The following is a 12,306-nucleotide window of genomic DNA, read 5'->3' as shown; positions in this document are numbered from 1 at the left end:
ATGTCTGCTTTGGAATGTTTATAATATATTAGTGACTCTTTATCAGATCAAACAGCCCCATCACTTCAGGGATTCCAAGCTGAGAAACACTTTCAAAGGAAAGGCTATATCTTGTATTATTTGCTTAGAAATTGAAAATCTGTTTTAATTCTACCTGAAGAGTGCTTTCATGAGATTTACTTTCTCATTATTGATTCAGCACTGCCCACAGGAAAAAAAGCTCAGGTTCCTTCACTGACATTTGCAAGCCTCCCCCCTATCTAGCTTCTGTCCCTCCCTCCCCAGGAAGCCCTCCTGGAGCCTGCAGTCAAATGCATTGTGCTGGGACCACTGCACTGTGCTGGGACCACTGTGCTGTGCTGAGACCACTGCACTGTGCTGGAACCACTGCACTGTGCTGGGACCACTGCACTGTGCTGAGACCACTGCACTGTGCTGGGACCACTGCACTGTGCTGGGACCACTGCACTGTGCTGGGGACCACTGCACTGTGCTGGAACCACTGCTCTGTGCTGGGACCACTGCACTGTGCTGGAATCACTGCACTGTGCTGGAATCACTGCATTGTGCTGGAATCACTGTTCTGTGCTGGGACCACTGCACTGTGCTGGGACCACTGTGCTGTGCTGGGATCATTGCACTGTGCTGGGACCACTGCGCTGTGCTGGGACCACTGGACTGTGCTGGGGCCACTGCACTGTGCTGGAATCAGTGCGCTGTGCTGGGACCACTGCGCTGTGCTGGGACCACTGCGCTGCGCTGGGACCACTGCACTGTGCTGGGACCACTGTGCTGTGTTGGGACCACTGCACTGTGCTGGGATCACTGCACTGTGCTGGAATCACTGCATTGTGCTGGAACCACTGCCCTGAGCTGGAACGAGCATGTCTCAACCTGGTATCCTCCCCTGCAGGTTGATGGCATAGAGCAGGCCTGACAGCCCTGCCCTCACTTTGCCTCCCTTTGCTCCTGAACTTTCCACCCTGGAAACACGCCCCCACTCCGCCCCTGACTCATAGCACCCAGTGTCCTGGCACTGTGCCTGGCCTCAGATGTCTCTGTAAAAGCCACATGTCACCTTCTGTGGTCAATGATCTGCTTCTCCCCACCCACTGCACCTCCTGTCAGGTGTGACGGGTCCAGGCTGTACCCTGCAGAGCACCTTTGCTCCTAGGAAGCAGGGATAGGTTTGAGAATCTTATGGCTAAAAGGAACCATGGAGACCATTTGACTGGTGGTCCCCAACTTGGTCTCTTCAGATTTGGGGGTGAAGGGGGGGCTGTTAGGAATCCAGATTCCTAGGCCCATCCCAGAATATTCTAATTCAGCCCATTTGGGATGGGGGCCAGGAGGCTATATTTTTAACAGGTGTCTAGGGCATTTCTGGGTAGCCGTCAGAGAACTGAAATTCAGGATCCACTGATAAAGTCCAGCCTCTTCATTAGGAGGATATTGTGGGTGAGAAAGGCCAGGTTCACAGAAGCTGTGCAGCCTCCCACAGTCACCCGCTTGATTATGGCGGAACTAAAATTAGAGCCCAAGATTCCTGACTCCCAGGATGGTGCTCTCCCTGCCACAGCGTGCTCAGTGCCCTTGCTTTAGTTTTCAGAGGGAGAAAAAGCAACAGGAGGCTGCATGCAATCCAGGGTCCACAAGTGTGGAGGCTGAGGGGTCCATACAGCCAGCGTGGTGCCAGGCAGACCATGGTCCCATCCTGTGCCGTGAGAATAATGATGGCTATGAGATAACCTCTGGAAAGTACCGTGCCCAGGACCTGGCATGTGACAAGAACTGTGAGCTGTTCAGGCCCAGTTACTTCACTTGCCTGCCACGAAAGGGCAGGAGGAGCCAGCAGGCCTTATGTCCAGCTTCATTGTGCTGCTGTGCAGTGAGCGCTTTCCGACAGGGCTCAGTGAGTGTCAGGTGAAGGAAGGCAGGGCCCTGGGCCCCGTGGCCTCTGGTGTTTGGATCCTGAGATTCCCATCCCCCTTCCCACCTACACAAAATCCATCTTCACACGGAGAGACAGCTTACCTCACTCACCCCTGCCGGGGTCCCCAAAGGGTACGGCTGTGAATCACTCCTACCACACTCCCCTTTTAGGGCAGGTCCCATTTTTTATTGCTCTCTGTTTTATATCATTATAATTGAACTGATCAGCAGGGAGAACAAGCTCATTTTTACAAGGGAAAGAAGACAGCCACAAAAAGCCAAAATTATGACTGTTTGCAGCTTGCAGGAAACACGTATTAAATTAGATCTGCCTTCGGCATAGGCGTCAGCCAGTTTCCAAGAAGAGCTTGAGTGTGAGGAGCGAGCCTGATTTGGAGGACAGGCGAGTTAGCCCTTTTTTAGGTGACTTGTGCTCAGAAGAGCAGCTAGGAGCAGTCTTCAGGGATACACTCCCCGACTGCCCAGAGCAGGAAGTGGACCATGGGTTCCTGCGGAGCAGAGACCTTACCTTTGAATTTTTGCATGGCTGGTGCCCTGGTATTCACCACAGCACCAGCTGCCATCAATGTGAAAATAGCTTAATCACCCTTTCACATGGCCAACCTGGGGACCTGCTCTAGCATCTCAGGGGAAAGGGCTCCAACACTGGGGTTTGCGTTCTCCTGCTCTGCGCTAGGAGTCTATGACTCTCCACCCACAACACCACACTGAGAAATACCAGTTCTGCATCTGTGTCCTTTATCTCCAGACTTCTGCCACTGGACTATGGGAGGAGCTCCTCCATGCCTCCCACCCACCTCTTAGGATGGTAACATTACTGCCGCATGCAACCATGCCCTTTGTCTCAACATCCCTGTGCTGGAGCAGGAGGCTAAGCATAGCTTACATGGCTACCCTCTGATTGGGATTTGGGCTGATCTCTCTAGATCTAGTCTGAGATAGTAATCTGAAATAAGCATCTCACCCCCAGGCTGAAAGCTAACCAGGAGACAGGAGCACTTGTCTGATAGTGTTTGAGAGCTTCTGCTTTTCCCAGGGGATGAGACTAAGCTTGGTGTTAATGTGCCCAAATGGCTCATAAGGTGTGGAAGCACTGAGCAGGAGTGGGGTAGAGGTGGGAGGAGGAGTGATGTGTAGAGATAGCAAACAGAGTCTATCAATAAGGATGCCTTCAGATGCAAGTGTAAGAAAACTACCTCGAAATGGTTGCTACAGTAAGGAAGTTTTATGTCACATAAAATAAGCCCCAAATTAGGATGGCACTAAAGTTGGTTGAGTTAAATCAACAACTTTATCCAGGATTCCAGTTCTTTTCATCCTTTCTTTTTGCCACCCTCAGCATGTAGATCTTATGATGGTTGCCATGGATCCAGGCTTTATTTATACAGACATGAGCATGTCCAGCTAAAGAAAAGATTACAGTGCCAGGCTTGGGTCACATGCTTCTCCTGAAGCCAGAGGATGGTGATGATGGCAGTAGTGTTGATGGTGGTGGTTGGTGATGAAGATAGTGATGACGATGATAATGGTGATTGTGGCGGTGGTGGTGATGACAGTAGTGGTAACAATGGAGATGGTGGTGGAGGTGTTCATTGGTGATAGTGGTGGTGGTGCTAGTGACGATGGTGGTTTTGTGAGAAGGAAAAGAAAGTGGGAGTATGAGGAGAAGAAATGTATCTACCCTTCCTGCTTTACAAGTGATCATGAGACTCAACATTTGAATGTATGGAAGTGCCCTGTGAATGTAGAGTACTTCCCAGTGAGTTGTACTGTGGGGGTTACTGCATGGTTAGCAAACCTTCTCAAGCCATGGGTCCTCTGCTTCTGGGAGCACTGACTGTCATCCTTCACCCTTGTCCGCTGTAGCTGAAATAAATCACTTCAGGGAGCAAAGGATTGGCAGGTTCCCAGGGACACAAGGAAAATGCTCGCAGCTTTGGGACTGGGGGTTATTAAAGCCGGAATAGAACCGATTACTGTAGATCTAACGAATAGGAGGGATGTGGGGCAAGGACATTTAGAATACAGGGAACCCAGCAGATAGGATACAGAGAAGTTTGTATTTTGTCTTTCTTTGATAACAGATGTGAGGCCTCAAGTCTCTAGTTTTTGTTAACGTCCAGAGGATCAAAAGAGGCACAAAAGTGAGTTGAGCCATCTGCTGAGAGGCCAGGAGAGCTGATGTGGCCAGGGCAGCAGAGGAGACAGAGAGGCAGCAGGGCTGGTGCTGCTGACGGCTTCCACTGCCCAGGAGGGGCGCCATGGAGTAGACAGAGCCAGGACCTCTGGGGAGGACACACAAAGCCACCTGGAGCAGGGATGTTCACTCCTCAGACATGGGCAGAACACCTACTGTGTGCAGCTGCTAGGGCTGCAGTAATGTCAGCAACTGCCGTTTGAGTGATGACTGTGTGATTTCTAATTCTCAAAATTACCGTCAATCTGTATAACTACCTCCTGTCTACTGGTGATAAAACCAGAGTTTGGAGAGGTTACATAGCTGGCAACTGGGAAACAATTTGATCTCAGGTGTGTCTGACTCCAAAGCCCTCTTTCCTCTATCATTTTGACTTTCATTTAAAGACACCTCTTAACCAAAAGTGAAGAAGAAACTTGCTTCTGCCCTGCAGGCACTCTGTCCTGAGGGAGAGGAGGCCCTAGAAAACACAGTGTGATAAGTGTTATCACTGTGATCTGAAGAGAGGGGCAGCGGAAGCTGGGAGGAGGTGCTAACCAATCCCTCCTTTCTGGGGCAGGGTAGCTGGGAAGTGACAAAGTGATGACAGGGAGCTGTCTAGGAGCCTGAGGAGAAAGGGTAGAGGTTGGCAGGGCATGAAGAAGAGTGTTGCTATGACAACCTGTCTGGCTTGGGTGAGGCGAGTGAACATTTGGTGTGGCTGCGGTGCAGGGTGGTGGCCAGGCATGAGACCAGAGGGACTGGTGGGGTCGGCCTGTGGCAGACCTGGGAGCCAGGCTCAGGAGGCTGGGTTCCATTTCCAGGCAGATGAGCCTTTGGAGGTTTTAAAGAAGTAAAACAGCCTGGATGTCAATGCAACCAGTTAGGAAGCTGCTTTGGTATCTAAACAGCCAGTGATGGGGGCCGGGAAGGAGACGGACAGAAAAGACGGGCTGTTTCCCTGGGTCAGGTGTTAGTCTACTCCTCAAAGAGTTTTGAGGCCACTGCTGCATCTTCCTTCTATTTGGGAATTACACACTAGCCACAGGTCACTAAGCAAATGCCCCAGTGTCCCCAGGAGTAATTCAGGCCTGACTGGTGATTGGTAGTATCTGTCACCCTGTCCACTTCATTTCTCCAAAAGAAAAGGCAATGTCCCTGAACCAGAGAGAGCTCCTTGGAGGGAAGGGTCTGGCCATCCTCTGACGGTGGAGCTGCCCAGTGACAGGACGAGCAGCCATATAAGGAAGTGACCTTCCGAGGTGGGGGCCAGCAAGGGCGAGAGCTCCTGCTGTGGGCAGATGCTGGTTGTATAACATTGGGCTTCTTTTGAATCCAAGAGAGCAATGCAAATAGTATGTGACAAAGGTTGCTTGTCCCCTCTGTACCGCTCATATGCTGGACTCCAGATAGAGGACTTCAGCAGGCCAGTCTCTGCCCTGTGGGACTTGACAGCTGAGAAACAGAGCCTAGGAGGGCCTCCATGGATGACAGAGATGCTCTCTCAGGGACGGGGCAGTGAAGGGCCCAGAAGGAGTGGGCAGGCAGCATGCTCGGTGCACTTGGGATCTGAGGCTGGTGCCAGCGGGCTGGGGCAGCTGAGGCTAGTCCGGCATCTAGAGAAGAAGACATGAATGTGAGAAATTAATCAGTGGATAAGTCACTTCAACTTAGTGTCATGGGCAAGCGCAAAGAAAACAGACTGGTTGGAGGACAGTTTTTATTTTTCTAAACTGAGCTACTGTAAAACACTGGCATACTTTTCAACTCACTCAGCCTCAGTTGCTATTTGGACTCGATAAATAGGTGAATATTCTTTTCAAGGCTGCTTTACTCTTAGGCTATTAAATGGTTTGTCCCCTCCCTTCTTCCTTTACAGGAAGTATTGAGTCTTAAGGCCACCACCATCTGAACCACCAGGCACCTTCTAAATAGGCTTCTATATGAGACCCTTGGGAAGGGCTTGCCCTCAAAAATTGAGAAACCAAAGCAGTTGTCTTCAGTGGGCTCCCACCTCCCTGCCCAGCCCCCTTATCCTCAATCCAGGTACCCCAGACATCTGGCCAGGATCTCGCCATGAAAAGCTATGCTGTCAACATTCTGATGAATCAGTCCCTTTTAAGGTGGTAGCTGATACAGGTTTAAATATGACCTCAGGTAGTTTAGATGGAGACCACTAAGAGTTAGAAAACCTTTAAGATCCAAAGGAATCCTTTTTTTTTTTTTTTTTGCATTGTAGTAAACAACATAAAATTTTCCTTTCTAACCATTTTTAAGTGTACACTTCAGTGACATTAATTATACTCACAATGTCGTGCAACTATCACCGCTATTTCCAAGGGTTTTTATTCCCTGAAACAGTTCCTCCTTCCAGCTCCCGGTAACCTCTAATCTATGTTCTGTCTCTGGATTTGCTCATTCTAGGTATTTCACATACATGAAATCATACAGTATTTGTCCTTTTGTGTCAGGCTTTTTTCACGTAGCACAATGTCTTCAAGGCTCATCCGTGTAGCACGTGTCAGAATTCCATCCTGTGTGGATATACCATATTGTGTTTATCAGTCATCCACTGATGGAAGGAAGGCTTCTTAATGGCTACATTTCAAGCACCAGTAGGGACCCCCAGGAAGAGGTTTTGGGACCCTGCTACCCACCCTTCCAACCATACCATATAGATGGCCCTTTACTGCCCAATGACTGATGGGCACAATAATTCAGGGTTTCAGTCAGTCCACAGACACAAAGAGCTGTGCTGTGTCAGAAGGTGCGCCAGCCAGCTGTTAGGAAACCTGAGTGCCCATCACATTGGGTAGATGCTCGGCCTTGGACAAGTCCCCTTATTTCTGTATAATGAGGAGCTTGGAATGTGTGTCCTTATTTCTTATTTCTACAAGTCTGTCAGTGTCCTAAGAGGGCAATGTGGCAAGTGGGGTGGGGTGGAGCAGACCCTCAGGAAATATCTGTGACTTGAATGAATGAATGAATGAATGAATGAGTGAATGAGAGAAGAATTGGAGAGTGAGGAACTACGGTATTCCAGTTTCTTTGCCCCCTTCATTAGAGAATAGGCAGGCGGCTATGATTTGAGGTTAGATTGAATGGTACTTAAGTTATGAAACAGTCCGGAATCCAAGGTGCTGCTTGAAGCATTATTACTGTGTTTAATGTCTTTGCACCTTGTACTGAGATGAAATTGTATGACTGGGCTTCTTATCAACTTGTTTGGTATAGAATTCTTGGCAGCTTTAATAAATACCCTTGCCTAAATTTAAGAGGGTGCATATGGGCTTAGTCCCAATTCTTACACCCTGGTCTGTTATATAGCAGATGTAAGCTGTAGAATGTTCAACATGGACAGTGGGCATCGCCAAGATGTGCCGTGTGTGTGTGTGTGTGTGTGTGTGTGTGTCCATGAATAGACAAGCTCTGTACAGATGTCCTTGTCCTAGGAGCTCTACCTTGGCATGGCTCCTGCTCACAAGGACAAATAGTACTAATTTCTTTAATGAAGGATTTTTTATTATAAAATCCATTTGTATTCATGGTGATAATCAGACAAGAAGGACAAGAACTCCATGTTCCTTTCCATGTCTTGGAATCTGTGCTTCAGGCGGAACTGCACGCAGACCAGGCATCAGCATCCCCACTCCTCCCTTGCCATAGAATTTTGGAGAGAATTTATACGTCATCTACTACTTTGGAAGTGGTGTTCAGAGTTCCAAGAAAAATGCAAAAAGCAGTGATTCCTCTTCTGAAATAAAATCTTATGCAGAACCCTGCAGATAAAGCCAAATAAAAGCCTTCCAGGCTGGTTAGGAAAAGGGGGCGACTTCCTTTTGTGTATATTCTCTGTCTACACCCCCATCAAATTGTCCTGAATTAATGGCATTCTACTGTGTTAGGACTTTTGGACAATTTAGCATGTGGGTTCAAATGGCACTGCTCTGGTTCAGGGGTGGCCAGCCAGAGCCCCACTTTCTCAGTCTTCCCCTAAATTGTAGCTGCTCCCAAACAGCACTGTAGAAACCAAGGGCTCTCTGCAGCGCTGTGTTTTTAAAATGCTTAACTAGTTCTTTTACAGATAAAAAAAAAAGAGCCAGAAAAGTAAAATGACTTGCCCAGAGACACACACAGTCAGTTGGTGCCAAAATCAAGATTATTACTGTCAAAAAAACAGAGTCTCTGTCCTCTGTAAGTTTAAAAAGGATATGTACACATGAAAAGATAAATGAAAAACTAAGATAGCCAGTACTCATCAGTGTCTGATTAGCTCCATGAGTGTTTAGAAGATGTCATGACTCCTGGGAACTGAGCTCTCTCCCCACTGAATTCTTCTAAATGTTTCCAACATGGGTGTGACCATGGGCCCTGGTTGCCAGTGGTAGCCCTAAGAAATGAGCAGGGAGAGAGGAAAGAAAGGGAGAAGAACATGGAAATGAAAGGAAGCAGTAGGAGGAATATAGCATTGGAGAGGAAGAGACGTGATAGAAAGGAAGAAGAAAGACAGGACCATCTGCCAGGGCCCGGTCATCACACTGCCCCAAGGAAGGGGCTCCTCCAGGAGCCCTGGGGAATCCAGTCCCCACATTCGCAGCCTTGAGAGCCTGGTGTTTCCCTGACTTGGTCCCATGGTTTGTTCTCTCTTTTGCAGTTTTTCTACCTCCTCCACCCTTTCCAACCTCAACACGGAATAGTAGGAATGAGGATCTTAGTTTGTTCCAGGTTGGCTTCCAAAGTTCCCTAGTTCCCAAGAGCACAGAAAGGGCCCTTCACATGCTGACTGTTGGGTGCATTCTCTGAGAGCCCCGCGGCCCCTGCAGATTCAGGAGGGCACACAGAGCGCGGGCCTCAGGAGGGGACTGCCCAACAGTGTGTCCTCACAGGACCGGAGACACCAACACCAGGGTATCAACAGCAAGAGAATAATCTGTGACAAAGTTTTGTTTTTCTTTACTCCGTTCATTTTCACCCTTCGATGTTTCTATAGCAGTACAGCACATATTTTCAAAGGATCACTGAAGCTGTTTCATTTATTTAAGGGGTTTTTTGTTTTGTTTTTTGTTTTGTTTTGTTTTTTTTTTATTAATTCTGTAAAAACATTCATGCCCCTAAGGTCAGAGTGAATACAATGCTTTTCCCAGTGGCAGTTAGCACAGATGGCTGTGTCCAGATCTTGCACCCAGGCCTCTGGGTTCTTGTTCACACTCCTTCTTACTGACTCCCTGGTCCCTTTTCACTTCTATCCCAGGCCCTTAGCAAGAGCAGTAACCAGGGAGGCCAGATGAGATGAAGTGACCTTTGGATGGAGGGTCAGGAAATCTGGTTTTCTATTCTCGGCCTATGCCTCCCTGGCCTTGGTATCTTATTAGTCTCCTAATTATTCAAATGAGGAGGTTAATTGGATAACTGCCAAGATCCCTTTCTCTCTCACACGCCTGGTTTGAGGAAGGGTCCTGTAACTTCTGCCTAGGAGATAAGTGTCACAATGCGGAAGTGCTTTCCTGGGGATGAGGTTGTCCCTTACACGGCTAGAGTCCAGCCTCAGCTTTTTTTCTCTTTAGTCTGCACGCTCTCCCAGGGCCACCTCCTTCAGCCCTCCCTGCAAGCTGCACTCCCCTCTGAGCCCCACCTGTGCATCTTGATGTCCCACAAGTGCCCTAATTCAGCAAGTCCAGAACTGATGTCTCTCCCCCTTCCTCTTCCTAGTCCCCTACTGCGGTGAGAGGCATCACCATCCAGAGTCGCCAAATTAGAAACCTCAGGGAGGGGACAGTGCACTTCTTTCACTGCCTCTTCCTCCAACCCCTACGTGCAATCAGAAACCAAATTACATCTTTTATAAAGTATCTCTCAAATCCCCTACTGCTCAACCAGTCCCTCTGTCTCTACTGCGGCTTGAGACTATGACCTCTGCATGGGTCACTCGCCCACCCTCCCCACCCCCGTCACCACTGTCATGCTCTGTGGCAGGGCCACACTGCAGTGCACATCTGACCCCGTCATTCCAGTCTCCTCAGAATGGAATCCGAGCACCCAGGTGTGGCCACACTGGCCTTGGTCATCTAGCTTCTACCCATCCCTCCACCCCCATTTTCTCACAGCCTTCACTCCAGCCACATCAAATGTTTGCATTTCCTGAAGCTCTCCACACTCCCCCCCTCCTTAGTTCTCCCTCCACGTGGAGTACCTGACCCCCACCCCCACCTGCACAACACTCATCCTTCAAGCTTCATCTCGGAGATGCTGACCATTGGGAAGTCCACCCAGTACATACATGTGTGTGTCAATGTCTGAGTGATTCACTGTCATGTCAGATGGGTCCTCTGAGTCTCCACGTGTTATGTGCCAGGATGTGGGACAAATGTCACATAGTTTAGACTTTATTGGAAGAATTAAAAAGGCCAAAGGTCACAAGAGAAGCCACAGACATGTCCCCCTTAAGTCCCCCACCTCACAAAGAGGTGTGCTAGGTCCAGGAAGCCACTGGTCTGCAGTGTGGGGCTGCATCGCAGCAGAGAGGACCAGGACCCCTCCACCTCCTGGCTTTTCTCTTTTTATAGGGAAATCAAGCAAGGCAGAGCAGCCTTGTAGATGAGGGAATAAATAGACTGCTTGGTGCCAGGCAGTCTGGGTTGGGGGTGCCAGCTGTTTACAGGAGTTGTCTGGGAATGCTGGCTTCCCAGCACATAGGGCCCTTGGAGCCTTTGGGATATTACTGTTCTCCCTTCCCTGGGGAAGAGGTGCTCTAAGCTTGGGTGCTGCCTCTCTCAGAAGGTTTAGACACCCCAGAGGGAGCTCCAGTGGTACTTTAAGGTAGTTCGGCTGGTTGTTCCACACTGACAATGAATGACTAGATGGATGGGTGGGTGGATGGACATGTAAAAGTAATTAGCACATATGTAAACATATGAAAATGCCTGACACCTAGTGGGTACCCAGCTCATGTTTATTTCCCTTTCCTTGTCTTCCCTTCTCATCCCAGTTCCAACTCCGTGGGTTTCCACGGAGGTTTCTGGGGTACAGGGGAGGTGGCTCTGTCATCTGGCAGAAACATGAGAGCTCTGACCATCATGGGGATGGGCCTGTGTGGCTGTCTGACAGCCCCACCCCCTTCCACAAGTTTCCTCAAGTTGCACTGTGCCCTTTTGTTTCCTTTTCAACACTACTCTGATGTTCATTTTAACACAAAGTAACCTAATTTTAGAAGATTGGAGGCTCCCACACATTGTGATTTGTACCTGGGTCACAGCTCTTAGGCAGTCTCATCCCCAGACTAACTTTATGATGCTCCAGTGGGTAGAAAGTAAAGGATGGTTGCCTGCCTCTGAGATGCTGATTCAATCCGAACTCTCCATTCCCTTCCCACAATTGCTGCCTGACCTGGGCCTGCATCCGCACACAAGCCAGTGGTTCTTAAACTTCACATACCTCAGAGACACCTGGAAATTGTTTGTAATGCACAGTTCCAGGCTGCATAACCAGGAGATCTACTTCAGTAGGTCTGGCTGGGGCCCAGAATTCTGCATTTTTTTTAACTTTGCATCCTTAAACTGCTTCACCCCAGGGGTAAGGCCAGTAGGGGATCCAGAAAGAATGAAGGGAGCACAGGGACATGCATGGAGGGACCTCTTCCTGCAGAGCTACCCATCAGGCTCCCAATGCCCCCATCTCGGAGCACCCTCCAGCAGCTCGGTGGAAGGAGGAGGGCCTTCCCGGGTGACGCTCACTCTACAATGTGGGTGGGACTGGAGACCTTCAGTGAGCTGCACCTGACCTGGTAGAAGATGGGAAAATAGGTCTGGGTGTTCTGAGTTGAATGCTTCCTGGAGGTTGTGGACGGGCCTGTCCTGCTTAGAGGACTTGTGGCCTAATGCCACATGGACTGTTGTTTTTGTGGCTCCAGTGAGAGATGGGCTGAGGGTCCTGCAGAGGCGAGCAGTGGAGTGTGAAGAAACAGGCAGCAGCCGTGGCTTGATGGGGGCCATTAAGGATCGGCACTGGGGATGGTTGTGGGAGAAAGCAATTAGTGGTGCAGAAATCTTGCGAATCAGCCCAGAGTCAGCTTGCTCTAATTCAGCCAAAGAGTCTCTCCTGTTCAGTGTGGGTTCCCAGGGTCAGGAGCTGCAGCCTTAAATGCAAAGCCCTTCTTCGAGGTGGCAGAGGGAAGAAATGAC

At 49.3% G+C, this 12,306-nt stretch overlaps 1 protein-coding gene across 11 annotated transcripts in view; it reads left to right on the top strand.

Annotated features, from left to right (window-relative positions):
- Positions 1-12,306, top strand: part of CACNA1C (calcium voltage-gated channel subunit alpha1 C) — a 698,738-nt gene that overhangs the window by 460,987 nt on the left and 225,445 nt on the right. The window lies entirely within an intron of this gene.

The sequence above is a fragment of the Myotis myotis genome, unplaced genomic scaffold (genome assembly GCF_014108235.1).
Source record: "Myotis myotis isolate mMyoMyo1 unplaced genomic scaffold, mMyoMyo1.p scaffold_m19_p_3, whole genome shotgun sequence".
NCBI lineage: Eukaryota > Metazoa > Chordata > Mammalia > Chiroptera > Vespertilionidae > Myotis > Myotis myotis.
This window is presented reverse-complemented; position numbering and strand designations above follow the sequence as displayed.